The sequence below is a fragment of the Desmodus rotundus genome, chromosome 4, assembly GCF_022682495.2.
Source record: "Desmodus rotundus isolate HL8 chromosome 4, HLdesRot8A.1, whole genome shotgun sequence".
NCBI classification, from domain to species: domain Eukaryota; kingdom Metazoa; phylum Chordata; class Mammalia; order Chiroptera; family Phyllostomidae; genus Desmodus; species Desmodus rotundus.
In genome coordinates this window covers 103,802,746-103,816,817 of record NC_071390.1, presented here as the reverse complement: position 1 = coordinate 103,816,817, position 14,072 = coordinate 103,802,746, and positions in this window count along the sequence as shown.

Below are 14,072 nucleotides of genomic sequence, written 5' to 3'. Positions count from 1 at the left end.
GAAACATTCCTAGAAAAATGTCTATACTTTGTATACAATTGTACACCTTGCGTAGCTTCTGTAGACCTTGGATTGGAGATAAAATTATCTCCAAATATACTTTTAGGACCCAAGTTACTTTGGGTCCCAAGTAACCCAAGTTACTTGGGACCCAAAACCATTTAGTCTCTCTGGTGTTGTGGTTTTCTTACAATCTCTTGAGTAAGTTAAAAATACTTGAGAGGATATATATTAACACCCAGAGAATGGGATAAGGCAAGGGTGGGGCCATTATTTTTTAATGTATACATTGTATTGTCTAAATTTGTTCGAATAAATATATATAATTAAATACATCCAGTTTCACTCACCACTCTGCCAAATGCAAAAATAAGTACAATGGAAGGAATAAAGAGATTGCAGTATATAAATGGTTTTGTGTTTTTTGCTTTTGTGTCAAAAGAAATGTAAAATTTTTTATGCTTTCTAAATCTAAATCATTACATATTTTCTGTTGATGTTTCTAGTTTTATATCAGTAAAAGTAATCATCATATCCATTTCCCAAATGAGATTTTGGCAAACGTATTTGTTTTGTTCTGCTAATGTTTCGATGTTTATATGAAAAATTTTACTAGTCCAGTTTTGATCTGAAATTTATTTTTCAGTGGGTGGAGGGTTTCTTGCCTTGAAATCTTAGTGACATAGGCCAACATGCCTAATGGGATAGTTTACACAGTCACATGTTTGTCAGCTGGTTTGTGAAGCAAAGAAAAATACAGCTGAAATGGTTTCGTTTATTCTGATTCTGGTGGATTACTACAGTTTTTATGTTGACACGACTTGAATTATGGAGGTAATATATTTTCATTTTTATAGAACATTTGGGCAATTAAAATGACAGTTGGAGAAAGCAGTGGGGACACAGCCAGTAAAGGAAAGCTCCAAACCTTACTCTGCTCCAGGTGCCTTTTAATAAGACGAGAGTAGCATTTCAGTCTCAGGCAGTCAGAGCAGTTCAAGGTGTACGGTCACTACGTCACCTCAGCTTTTTTCAGGCAGAGCTATTTCAGATGTCTTTGCAGTATGTTTGGCAACATACTTAAAAGATTACTCTTTAAGCTACTAATAAGCTGGCTTCAAGCAATTGTCTGTCCATCCAGCTGCCTATTCTTTCTTTGGTTTTCAAAACCTCAAAATGAACAGCATGAAACACAACAAGAACAGAAAAGGAAGACACCCTAATCCTGCTCAGCGTTTTCCCAGCTTTCAGACAGCTGTGATATTACTAGAAGACGAATGTACTCTGGGCTCTATTTCAACATTCATTTTGAAGCTTGTTTTGGGGTTTGGGTGAGATGCAGTAGGGGTTAGGAGGTAATGTGGAATGGAATAATTTTGAAATTTCCATGACCTCTTCTGAGTTTTAATCTGTCCTTTTTAGTGTTTTAATTTATATTAGGGAAAACAAATCCCTTTAGAGTTTTGAAGTTTGGTTTTGGTGGATTAATTTGATGAAACATTGCTCTCCTGAGTGCAGCTAGAGACAATACTAATTTGGTTTGTTGTAGGGGCAGAGGCAATTTACAGTCACAAACATTTTGTTGCCTTTGATTTCCTCATTGCCAAAGTCCATATTTTATCTGTATCATACTTCTGAGGATATATATATGTACATATATATATATATATATATATATATATAGTCTAGTTGACATTTATTTAAAAATATTTTCATTTAAAAAAGAAGTATAACATTTAAATTATAAAAAATAAAAATATGAATAATAGATTGCTCAATTTTATAATCTAATTTTTATTTGCTTGAATAAACAGTAAAAATATTTTTTACTTTTTCTATTAATACTAATGTTGATAGGTACTGAGTACCTAGAGTATTGAGTATTGAGTATCAATTGAGTATTGAGAATATTGAGTATTGAGTATTAATACCCTAGAATTCTCTGATGTATGAAAAATATTCTTATATTTAATGAAATTTTCTCATTATATTTTTATTGCATTTTTATTTTATCACTCTATGCACTATATATCTTATATATAGTACATAATACTATATATATATGTGTGCCTATATATTATATATGTAAGGAATGCATATATGTGTTATATTTGTACACACATACATATCAGGATTAATGTATATTATTGATGACCTTAAATATTATGTTTTAAGCTAAATGTTAAAAATATGAAGTTGGATCTTATTTTTTCTTCTTTCAATGCCTTAAACACAGGAGAGATATTCAATTATATTCGATCACTTGAATGGTTGTCTGCGATCAGCCCTAAAGTAAGTAATCAAGCTAATCTAAACCAGTTTCTTGAACTGTAAGTGAAATGTTTCACCAGGTAAAGATGAGGTACTTAAGATCTCTAGAACGTGAGCCACACAGCAGATGCCACGGGACATAGACCTCATCAGAGAAAAGGCTCTGCAGTATAGTTGCTGTACTTCCTTGCTTCCCCTCTCATGACCCCCCGTCCCTGACAGGGGCTCCACCCCAGCCTGACTTCTTTCCTCCTGCTGCTCTCTGGCTTATGAGAGTCACTCACTTCCCAGCTCATCTCAGGCCTGCAGTCTCTGAGGAGAGCACCGTTCCAGGGCATCTGCGGGGCTATTTTACCGTGGTCCTATTCATTTGATAGGTCCAGGTTTTGAGGGGACTGTCTTTTAGAAAGAGAACATAAAATTTTATACAAATAAAAATGTTTCTTTAAGATGAGCAAAACTCTAACAAATTTCAAAATTTCATAAAATCTCACCAAACCAAGGCCTTTCTGGTCCTCATTCTATTACCCCTTTCATCCTCCACAGATCCCGATGGTCTTCCAGTCCCTCCTTGTAGATAGACACCTAATCCATGCGCTCTGGACTGGTTGTTCTGAAACACTTTTTAATCTGTAAGTATCTCAGTTTCATACATTCCATTCATTACTAGTCAATTATGAGAAGAAAGCCATGCATTTATATTACAAAGATTTAAAAAAATCATCTGAATTTTTATTACTAAACAGTTTTACTCAAATTACTTTTTATGTATATAACTCTTTGCAAGTTTATTTAAATGAGAATTTTAATTTATCATATACTTATAATGAGTGAGGGATAGACATTTTTCATGAGTGAATATCTTGTTAATGTAAAAGTTAAAATTGTGCAGTTTACAAATTGCTGCTTATCCTAAAAGTATAATGCACATTGAATTTAGTGAATGTAAATCTGCTTTGATAATTCAGAAGACATTTTGGGTTCCCTTGCATTACAGAATGCTCACAATGAACATCAAATGCTGTTGTTTTTCAGACGTAGGAGGTAAAAGGTATAGAGCTGTTAGGAAGCAAGATTACTTCATCATCCAATCTGGGTTTTTATAATAGTCACTCATGTTAGCATTTTTATTTTTCATTTACTTCTTCATCTGTCAGAGAGAGAACAGGTTCATTGTATTTGTATATATCCCTTTGGATTTTGGAAAAAAAGTAGAATCAAATCATTTCATAATTAATCTTGGTGTCTTAGGAACTAGAAGAAGACGTGAAGACACCCATGCACAGGGAGAAGGGAAATATGACTGTTAATTCCCATGTGTCACACTGGCTGGTCCTTTTCTGCATCTTTCGGGGTTTCAACTCATTCCCCAACCTCTAAGTACTACAGTGTCTCTGACATCCTCCCTTTTCCACATTCACAGACTCCCTAGCCATCTCTTATAATACCAGTTTTGCTGGCAAAGCCTGGCTTTTGTCTGTGTCCTCTGCTCTGAGGTGGAAACTCTATATTCAGCAGCTTACTCTACAAATCAATGTAGAAGTTTCTTAAGTATTTCAAGTTTAAAGTGAACTCCTAATTTCTCACCTCTACTCCCCCATGCCTAATTCTCTAACAGTTTTACTGTTTTTATAAGTGACAACTCCAGTTTCTCAATTGCTTAGGCCCCAAATCAGCTTCTAGTCCTCTTTCACAGTGCAAATCCAGTTTACCACCTATCCTGTTCTGTCACTTCTGACCACGGTCACCATTACCACACTACTAGTTCATATGGCCAACATGCTGTGCTGAGATTATTATTGCAATAGTCTCTCCTTTTGAAATGTAAATCGGGTCATGCCACTCTGCTCAAAACCCTCTCTGGCCCCAGCAATGCCGTCTCCCCAGAGTTCCTTACTTCCCTGTGGACCTTTGTACTTACTGTTTCCTGTCTAGAACTGTCCTTCCACAAATAATAACATGATGTGCTTCCTTTCTCTCTTCATTCCTGTGTTGAAATGTCACTTTAACAAGGACGCCTGCCTTAGTCACCTTGAATAAAACAGTACTCTCACCTCCTTCTCCCTCTGGAAATTTCTCTCACCCTTCCCTGCGTTAGTGTTCTCCATGTCTCACATCAGCATCTGACATACAATATTTTTAACTGTTTATTTGCTTAATATTTGGTTTTCCTAAAGAGAATATAAGCAGTATGAGAAGATAGAGTTTATCTGTTTTTTTAGTTAATGAATTCAATCTCAAACAGTATCAGCCATAGAGTTGACACTCAGTGATGTTTGTCAAATAATGATGTCTCACTGAATAATGAATGAATAGTGAGTGGCTTTAAATTGCGTATCCATACTGGGATTTATAAGAGTTTTATATACTTGACTCATATAGGATCCCAAATTAAAATTAAAATTAAAAATTAAAGTGTAATTTAATAATATTTGAAATAGAAATGTTATAAACTTCTATAAACCTTGGATGAAGTTTTGATTATTTAAATTAAAATCATTTGATTACCATTATTCAAAGAGTTTTCTATACATATTTTTCCATGCAAGGTTAGTTAAGTTAAAATTGTAATTTCTCTTTTATTTATAGTGAATAGTGATAGGATATTTTTGTTAATTGAATATCTTGTACATTTATGCAATGGAATTCTACACAGCAGAGAGAAAGAAGGAGCTTCTACCCTTTGTGACAGCATGGATAGAACTGGAGAGCATTATGCTAAGTGAAATAAGCCAGGCGGTGAGGGACAAATACCATATGATCTCACCTTTAACTGGAACATAATCAACAAAAGAAAAAGGCAAACAAAATATAACCAGAGACATTGAAATTAAGAACAATCTAACAATAGCCAGAGGGGAAGGGGGAGGGGACAGTGGGGAGAAGGGTTTTCAGGAACTGCTATGAAGGACACATAGACTGAAGCAAGGGAGGGAGGTGGGTTTGGCTGGGTTAGGGTGGAGTAGTGGGGAGAAAATGCTGACAACTGCAATTGAACAACAATAAAGTAATTTATAAAAAAAAAGGAAAAAAAGAATTGCAATCAATCCACAGAATACTGCTTTTTCTAAATGTATAATGTACATCACAGTTACATCAAATGTAAACTTATTCTGATTTTAAGAAAAAAACTTGGGCCCTCTTACTTCTCACTATATTCATTACAAACATCTCATTGAAAATTAGCTACAGCAATGTATAGTACAAGACAGTGGATATGTTAAATTTCAATAAGAAACGTCAATATTTTAAAAATTTAAATACCTTTTGAATATTTTTTTCTAAGTGTGGAGTGTTATACTTCTGACATTATTAAACTTTAAAACTATAAAAAGACTTTTGGAACACCCTGGATACCTGAGTTTTTATCAATGCATGATATTCAAATTGGGTTAATTAACAAAATGGCCTGGAGAGCTTATTAAAAACACAAATTTCTGGGCTTCCTATGCTCTTCTCCTCGTTTCCACCAGAAATTCTGAGTCTGTCAGTCTGGTACCCACAGCCTATATCCATGTACCTATATCTATGTCTATCATCATCTCTATCTGTATATCTATGTCTATATCTACATCTCTATCTGTATCTCTGCCTATATCTACATCTGTCTCTACATACCTCGAGATATCTGTATCTCCAGGCGACTTTGGTGATGAATTGGATATCATCACAGCTGACCTGTAGAGTAGTGTTTCTTGAAGTGGAAATAACGCTAGTCTCCCAAAATTCTTGGTAGTAAATGGTACCCATAGTTAGATGGGATCAGGAGATGCAGGGCCCTAAACATCTGGAATGTTCACAGTGCACATTGACGTAGTAGAAGCTTCAGCAAGGCCTGTTGTTTATGAGTCGAGGAGCTGTATTTAATTCACAGTTTATCAAACTCTTTATGAAGTCCCATTTCCCCCCACAGCAGCTGCTAATATCCCTTTACCCCTGGAAATGAAGGTGCTGACATGCTACTTTCAAAATTCTTGTCTTTGTTGGACAACTGAAACTCATTAGGTTATTCTTTAATAAAAAGGACAGATTATTCTTATAGAAGGCAGAAGTTTTGAAATATTTCAATTTCTCCACCAAGCCCAAGTTTATCTATACACTCTCTAAGGTAAAGTTCAGTCATTATTTTTCTTAAAGATTTACAAAGGTTGTGTCTACTTCTTAAAATAAATAGGCAAGAGTGAGTCTTTACAGTTTAAAATATATTTCTAATGATAGATATAGAAAATTGGGTTGCTGTTAAGATACTGGGGGGCAATGTTTGTTCCTAGGACTGACGCAGATGTACTGCCTTTGCCATGTGTTCTGGGCTAGCCCTACTCCTGGTAAGTTTGCTAAAGGTAGCTACAGGGCCTTATCTTAAAGGTGGCTTAAACTGACTACTACAATTGCTTCTACTCCTATCTGTTGATCTTCACAGGTATGGCAAGATAAATTCTAGGAGTAATGTGATCTATACCCTTCCCATTTTTTATCTCCATATTTCAAAACAAACTTGCTTCTCTCCCTGCAAAAGATATTGCTAGTTTATTTGTGCTCTAGAAGCCTGTTACTGTTACAAAAAACCCTACATAGATGAGAACAGGCGGTGTGTAGTTATATTGGTACTTTCCTAATAGCAGCACTTCTCTCTCTCTGTCTCAATCTCTTTGGTTTTCTTTTTCGTTCTTATCTTCAGTGGTCCTACAAGAACCCTCTCTTGTTTTATTTATTTATGTCTTTATTTAGTCATTTTTATTTCCCATTTACATATCTATTCCCTGTGGGCTACTGTTTAAATTTATTTAACATTTATCCCTTTGGACATACAAATTATTTTAAGTGTATATTGTTAACATGCATTAAAAATTCACATAAATGTCATTGTGCTATTATCATTCCTTTTAAAATAATTTTTTATTTTTAAATTACAGTTGATGTACATATTATGTTAGTTTCAGGTATAAAGCCCGGTGATTAGACATTTATATAACTTAGGAAGTGATCACCCTGAATAATCTAGTATCTATTTGGAACCACACATAGTTACTGCAATTTTATTGACTACATTCCCTGTGTTGTACTTTACATCCCCATGACTGTTCTGTAACTACCAATTTGTGCTTGTTAATTTCTTCGCCTTTTTCACCCAGCCGCCCAACACCCCTCTCCTTTGGCAACCGTCAACATATTCTTTGTATCTATGAGTGTGTTTCTGGTCTGCTTGTTCGTTTGTTTTGTTCTTTAGGTTCCACATATGGCATTTGTTTCACTCAGCGCAATGCCCTGTTGGTTCACCCATGTTGTTGCTGATGGCAAGATTTCATTTTCATGGCTGAGTCATATACCCTTATACACATGTACCACATCTTCTCTATTCATTAGTCTACTGATGTGCACTTAGGTTGCTTCCATATATTGGGCATTGTAAATAATGCTGCAATGAACATATGAATGCACATGTCCTTTCAAATTAGTGTGTTGGGTTTCCTTGGATAAATACCCAGTGGTAGAACTGCTGGGTCCTTTCTTTGTTTCTTGTGGTAGCCTGTGTTTTAAAGTTTGTTTTGTCTCGTAAAAGTATAGCTACCCCAGCTTTTTTTGTTTGTTCAATTGTTTCCATTTTCATGAAATATCTTTTTTAATGACTTTATTTTCAATTAGTGTGTGTCTTTCCATCTGAAGTGTTTCTTGTAGAGAGCATGAGTAAGGGTCTTGTTTTTTTATCCATGCAGCCATACTGTGTCTTTTGATTGAAGCATTTAATCCATTTGCATTTAAAGTAATTGTTGATAGTGTATTTATTGCCACTTTATTATTTATATTTTTGATGTTTTTTTTCTTCTTAAAGAAGGCCTTTTAACATTTCTCTAATACTGGTAATGAACTCTTTTAACTTTTTTTTGCCTGGGAAACTATTCTATCCTTCAATCCTAAATGGTAACTTTGCTAGGTAGATTGATCTTGGTTGTAGGTCTTTGGTTCCCATCTTTTGAATATTTTGTGCCAATTCCTTTTGGCCTACAGAATTTATAGTGAGAAATCAGCTGACAGTCTTATGGAAGCTCCCTTGTAGGCAACTAACAACTTTTCTCTTGCTGCTTTTAAGAGTCTCTCTTTGTCTTTAACCATTTGCATATTAACTGTGATGTGGGCCTCTTTGGGTTCATCTTGTTTGGTACTCTCTGCACTTCCTGGACCTGTGTGTCTATTTCCTTCACCAAGTTAGAGAAATTTTCTGCCACTATTCTTTCAAATAGGTTTTTTAAAGAAAATGTAATGTTTATTATATTTTTTATATTACCATTTAGTCTCTTTATACCCCATCCCCCCAAACATCAATACTCTGTTGTCCATGTCCATTAGTCCTTTTTCTTTTTTGCTCAGTCCCTCTCAAATAGATTTTCAATTCCTTGCTCTTTCTCTTCTGCTTCCATTCCCCCCCACCCATGATGAAAATGTTGGTATTCTTAATGTTCCAGAAGCCCTTTAAACTATCTCATTTTTTTGATTTTTTTTCTTCTTGCAGTTCTGATTGGGTGTTTTTTGTTACCTTATCTTTCAAATCACTGATATGATCCTCTGTTTCATCTAATGTACTGTTGATTCCTTCTAGTGTATTATTTATTTAGTTATTGTGTTCTTCATTTCTCACTGGTCCTTTTTAATGTTTTTACCTTCATTTTTATATTTCCTATCTCTTTGCTGAAGTTCTCACTGAGTTGATCTATTCATCCCCTAAATACATTGAGCAACCTTATAACCAGTGTTGTGAACTCTGCATCTGGTAGATTATTTTCATTTTTTAAATTCTTTTTCTGGAGTTCTGTACTTTTTAAAAATCTTGGACACATTTCTTTGTCTCCCCACTTTGTCTGCCTCACTGCATTTGTTTCTATGTATTAGGTAGAGCTGCTATATCTCCTGGGCTTTGTAGATTGGCCTTATAAAGTAGGTGTCCTGTGTCACTCACTGACACAGCCTCCTCAGTCACTCCAGCAGGGTGTTTTAGGTTTGCTTTCCATGTGGGCTGTGTGCAGCCTTTCATTGTAGTTGAGCCTTGATTGCTATTGGCACATCAGAGGGAGGGATTTACCCACAGGTCCATTGGCTACGTGGACTGGCCATGACTATAACAGAGGAGCTGCTGTGTAGGGGTCCACCCCATGAGGAAGGACTGCCAAGTCTGTCCCTTGAGTGTATCACTTGTGAAAGTTGTGTGGTGCTTCTTCAGCATGGTCTGAAGCTGTCCACTGGGTGCACTGGCTTTAGAGCCTACCAGGAGGTGCAGATTAGCACTTGCCTGTTTCTTGACTGGGGCCACCCACTGCGAGCTACAAACTGATACAGATGGTTGCCACTGTGCTGTCCTTGGAGGTACCAGGGAGAGCCCAAGCTATGAATTGAAGATGGCTACCACTACTGCGGGGCTTGCTGCTGCTTAGCAAGATGTACAGGACCTGCTGAGACCAGATGCTATTTGTATGGGGTTTGTGAACCTTTGAGAGATTTTAGGAAAGTCCATGCATGAGCCAAAACAAGCTGTTTGTATGGAAACACCACTGGAAGTGGCTTGGGTGGGCCCAAAAGTTGAGCGGGGCCAGGCCTCAGAAAATCACCAGGTGGAGGTGAAAAGTGTTAGCTAGTTTGATGGAAACTCAGATATGGCACCTGCCTGTGCTTGCAGCAAAGACACATGGCTTCTGCCAGTACCCCTAGCCCTTTCCCTGAAGTCAGAAGATTCAGTTCCTCTAGGGTGTCTCTGGTGCCTTCTGAGCTGCTTCCCCAGCACTGATGCTCAGAGTCAGGGAGTCTGAGTAAGTCTCTCTGCAGGCCCTTTAAGAAGAACACTTGGGACTCCAGCAGCTTCCTGTCTCACTCAGGCAAAACCTCTGCTGGTTTTCAGATCCATAAGTTATGAGGACTTCTCTTTCCAGTACTAGAACCTTAGGGTGGGGATTCTGTTTGGGGCCTGGGTTTGCTACTCCTCAGAGGAGACCTCCTTGTTGGAGATATCTCCCTCAATTTTTAACTGCCACACATGAGTGTGGGACCTGCTAGTTCCCTATCTCTGTCCCTCCTACCTGAGTCTATGCAGCTTTTCTTTATATCCTTAGTTGTAGAACTTGTATTCAGCTAGATTTTAGGTGGCTCTGTAGTTTAGCTGTAATTTTTATGTAGTTGTGGAAAAATGTAAGCACCACTATTACCTACTCTGCCATCTTGACCAGAAGCCTATCATTCTTTGCACATTTTTTCTTCAGCACTCTATCTGGCATGTTCTTTCTCACTACTGCATAGTACTTTGTAATATTCACAATATTGTATCTATCCATTCAACCAAGAAAGGATATTCAAATTGCCTTTACTTCTTATCACCACCAGCAACACTGTAGTGAACATCTTCATACTTTCCCTCTCATAGATCTGTTGGAATTTCAGTGAGATGGGTACCCAGAAAATAATGAACTCTGTTGGATATTTCTAGTGCACTCTTTTCCAGAGTGGCTGACAACCACCCCCCAACAGTGCCTCCCCATTTCTCCTTACATCACCACATTCCATCAACACTTGGTTTTCTGTTGCTTTATGATTTGCCAACCTATAGTATATAGTCTACAATTTCAATGAGGCTTTAATTTGCATTTCTATCATTAATAATGAGCTTGAACATCTCTTTGTTTTCTTGTTAACCATTTGGGGTTCCTCTTCTCGAAATTGCCTATGCACTAATAGCTCTTTAACTTTTTCTGTGGGATGAATTTGACTAAATTTAAGACTTACATGTAGCAAAAATTAATTACTTTATGTTGCTTATTTTGATGTTATTATTGCATCTTGTCTATTCTTATTTCCATTTATTTTTTATCACATAAGATTATTTTTCCAAATTTATTTTAAGATATCTATTTTTGTTGACTACGTTATATAGAAATGATGGTAACTTAGATCTTTCATTTTTCCCTAAACTATAATGCAAATATCTATGGTCTAATAAAAATTATTTGCTAACACAACAATGTAAGTGAAAATATCAAGGTTGATTCATTGTTAGGATCTTTGCTATTCTGCCAACTGATGTTTGCCCTAAAGAATAGAAATTAATTACAATGAAAAAACTGAATAACACACAAACAAAAGGAGGCTAAATAACGTGCTACTGAACAATAAGTGGGTTAACAACCAAATTAAAGAAGGAACCAAAGGTACTTTGAGAGAAATGAAGATGAAAACAAAATGACAACAAATCTATGGAATACAGCCAAAGCAGTTCTAAAAGGGAAATTCATAGCAATACAGGTCTACCTGAAAATACTAAAATATTCTCAAATAACCCATCTAAACTTATACCCAAAGAACTAGAAATAAACCAAACAAAGCGTAGAGTGAGAAGGCATGAAATAATAATGATCAGATTGAAAATAAATAAAATAGAGTTTAAAAATACAGTAGAAAAATCAATGAAATCAAAATATGGGTCTTTGAAAAGATAAACAAAATTAATAAACATTTAGCCAGACTTAACAAGAAAAAAGAGAGGGCCCAAATAAATAAAATCAGAAATGACAAATGACAACATAGAAATACAAAAGATTATAAGAAAATACTGCACATAATTATACACCATTAAATTGGACTGTCTGGAAGAAATGAATAAATTCCTAGAAACACATACACTTCCAAGTCTGAATCAAGCTGAAACAGAAAATCTGAACAGACCAATCACTGCTAACACAATCAAATTAGCATTCAAAAAAGCTTCCAGCACACAAAATTCCTGGACCAGATGGCTTCTCAGGTGAATTTTACCAAAATGTCAAAGAGGAACTAATATCTATCCTTCTTAACTCATTTTGAAAAAACTGAAGAAGGAAGGCTCCTAAACACATTTGATGAGGCCATCATTACTGTGATATCAAAACCAAACAAAAACACTATAAAAATATTATAAGCCCACATTCCTGATTTGGATGCAAAATCCTCAACAAAATATTAGCAAACTGAATTCAGCAATACAGTAAATAGATTTTACACCATGATCAAGTGGGATTTATTCCTGGGATATAGAGTTGGTTCAATATTTGCAAATTCATTACTGTCATGTACCACATAAAAAAAGAAAGGACAAAAATTATAATATCCTATCAATAGATACAGAAAAAGTTTTTGACAAAATCTAACAGCTATTTGTGATGAAAATTTCAGCAATGCGGGGTTATAAGGAACATACCTTAGCGTAATAAAGATCATTTCTGATGATACAGAAATAACTTAAAAAGTTAATTTAAAACAGGAGAACCAAGATGGCGGCGTAGGTGGACACACTGTGCCTCCTCGCACAACCAGAACTGATGGAAAATCAAATGGCAAGGAAATCTGACACCAAGTAAATAAAAAATAAACATTCATCCAGACCAGTAGGAAGGGCGGAGACGGGCAGCCGGGGCGGAGAGGACTTGCGTGGCCATGGAAGGACCGAGACTGGCGGAGTGTGGGACGAACGGGGCAGGCAGTCCGAGCACTAGCAGACCCTGCGGCCCCACATTCGCACACAGATAAACCGGGACGAATGGTGGGGGAGCGAAGCAGACCACGTAACCCAGGGCTCCAGCGCGGGGGAAATAAAGCCTCAAACCTCTGATTGAAAACGCCCATGGGGGTTGGGGCAGCAGCAGGAGAGACTCCCAGCCTCACGGGAGAGGTCGTTGGAGAGACCCACAGGGGCCTAGAGTGTGCACAAGCCCACCTACTCGGGAACCAGCACCAGAGGGGCCCAATTTGATTGTGGGAAGCGGAGGGAGTGGCTGAAACCTGGTGGAAAGTGGAGTTGGCGCCATTGCTCCCTCCCGGCCCCTCCCCCACGTACAGCGTCACTGCACAGTGACCAGCGTTACCCCGCCCTGGGGAGCTCCTAAGGCTCAGCTCCTTAAAGTACCAGACGCGCCAAGACAAAAAAAAAAAAAAAAAAAAAAAAAAGGCCCAAATGACAGAACACTTCAAAGCTCCAGAAAAAATACAACTAAGCAAGGAAGAGATAGCCAACCTATCAGATGCACAGTTCAAAATACTGGTTATTAAGACGCTCACAGAATTGGTTGAATTTGTTTGAAAAGTAGATGAAAAAATGAAGCCTATGCCAAGAGAAACAAAGGAAAATGTACAAGGAACCAATAGTGATGCAAAAGAAACTGGGACTCAAATCAACGGTGTGGACCAGAAAGAAGAAAGAAACATCCAACCAGAAAATAATGAAGAAACAAGAATTCAGAAAAATGAGGAGAGGCTTAGGAACCTCCAGGACATCTTGAAATGTTCCAACATCCGAATTATAGGGGTGCCAGAAGGAGAAGAGGAAGAACAAAAAATTGAAAACTTATTTGAACAAATAATGAAGGAGAACTTCCCCAGTCTGGCAAAGGAAATAGACTTCCAGGAAGTCCAGGAAGCTCAGAGAGTCCCAAAGAAGCTGGACCCAAGGAGGAACACACCAAGGCACATCATAATTCCATTACCCAAGATTAAAAATAAGGAGAGAATCTTAGAAGCAGCAAGAGAAAAGGACACAGTTACCTACAAAGGGGTTCCCATAAGACTGTCAGATGATTTCTCCAAAGAGACCTTACAGGCAAGAAGGGACTGGCAAGAAGTACTCCAAGTCATGAAAGGCAAGAGCCTACATCCAAGATTACTGTATCCAGCAAAGCTATCATTTAGAATGGAAGGGAAGATAAAGTGCTTCTCAGATAAGGTCAAGTTAAAGGAGTTCATCATCACCAAGCCATTATTATATGAAATGTTAAAGGGACTTACCTAAGAAAAAG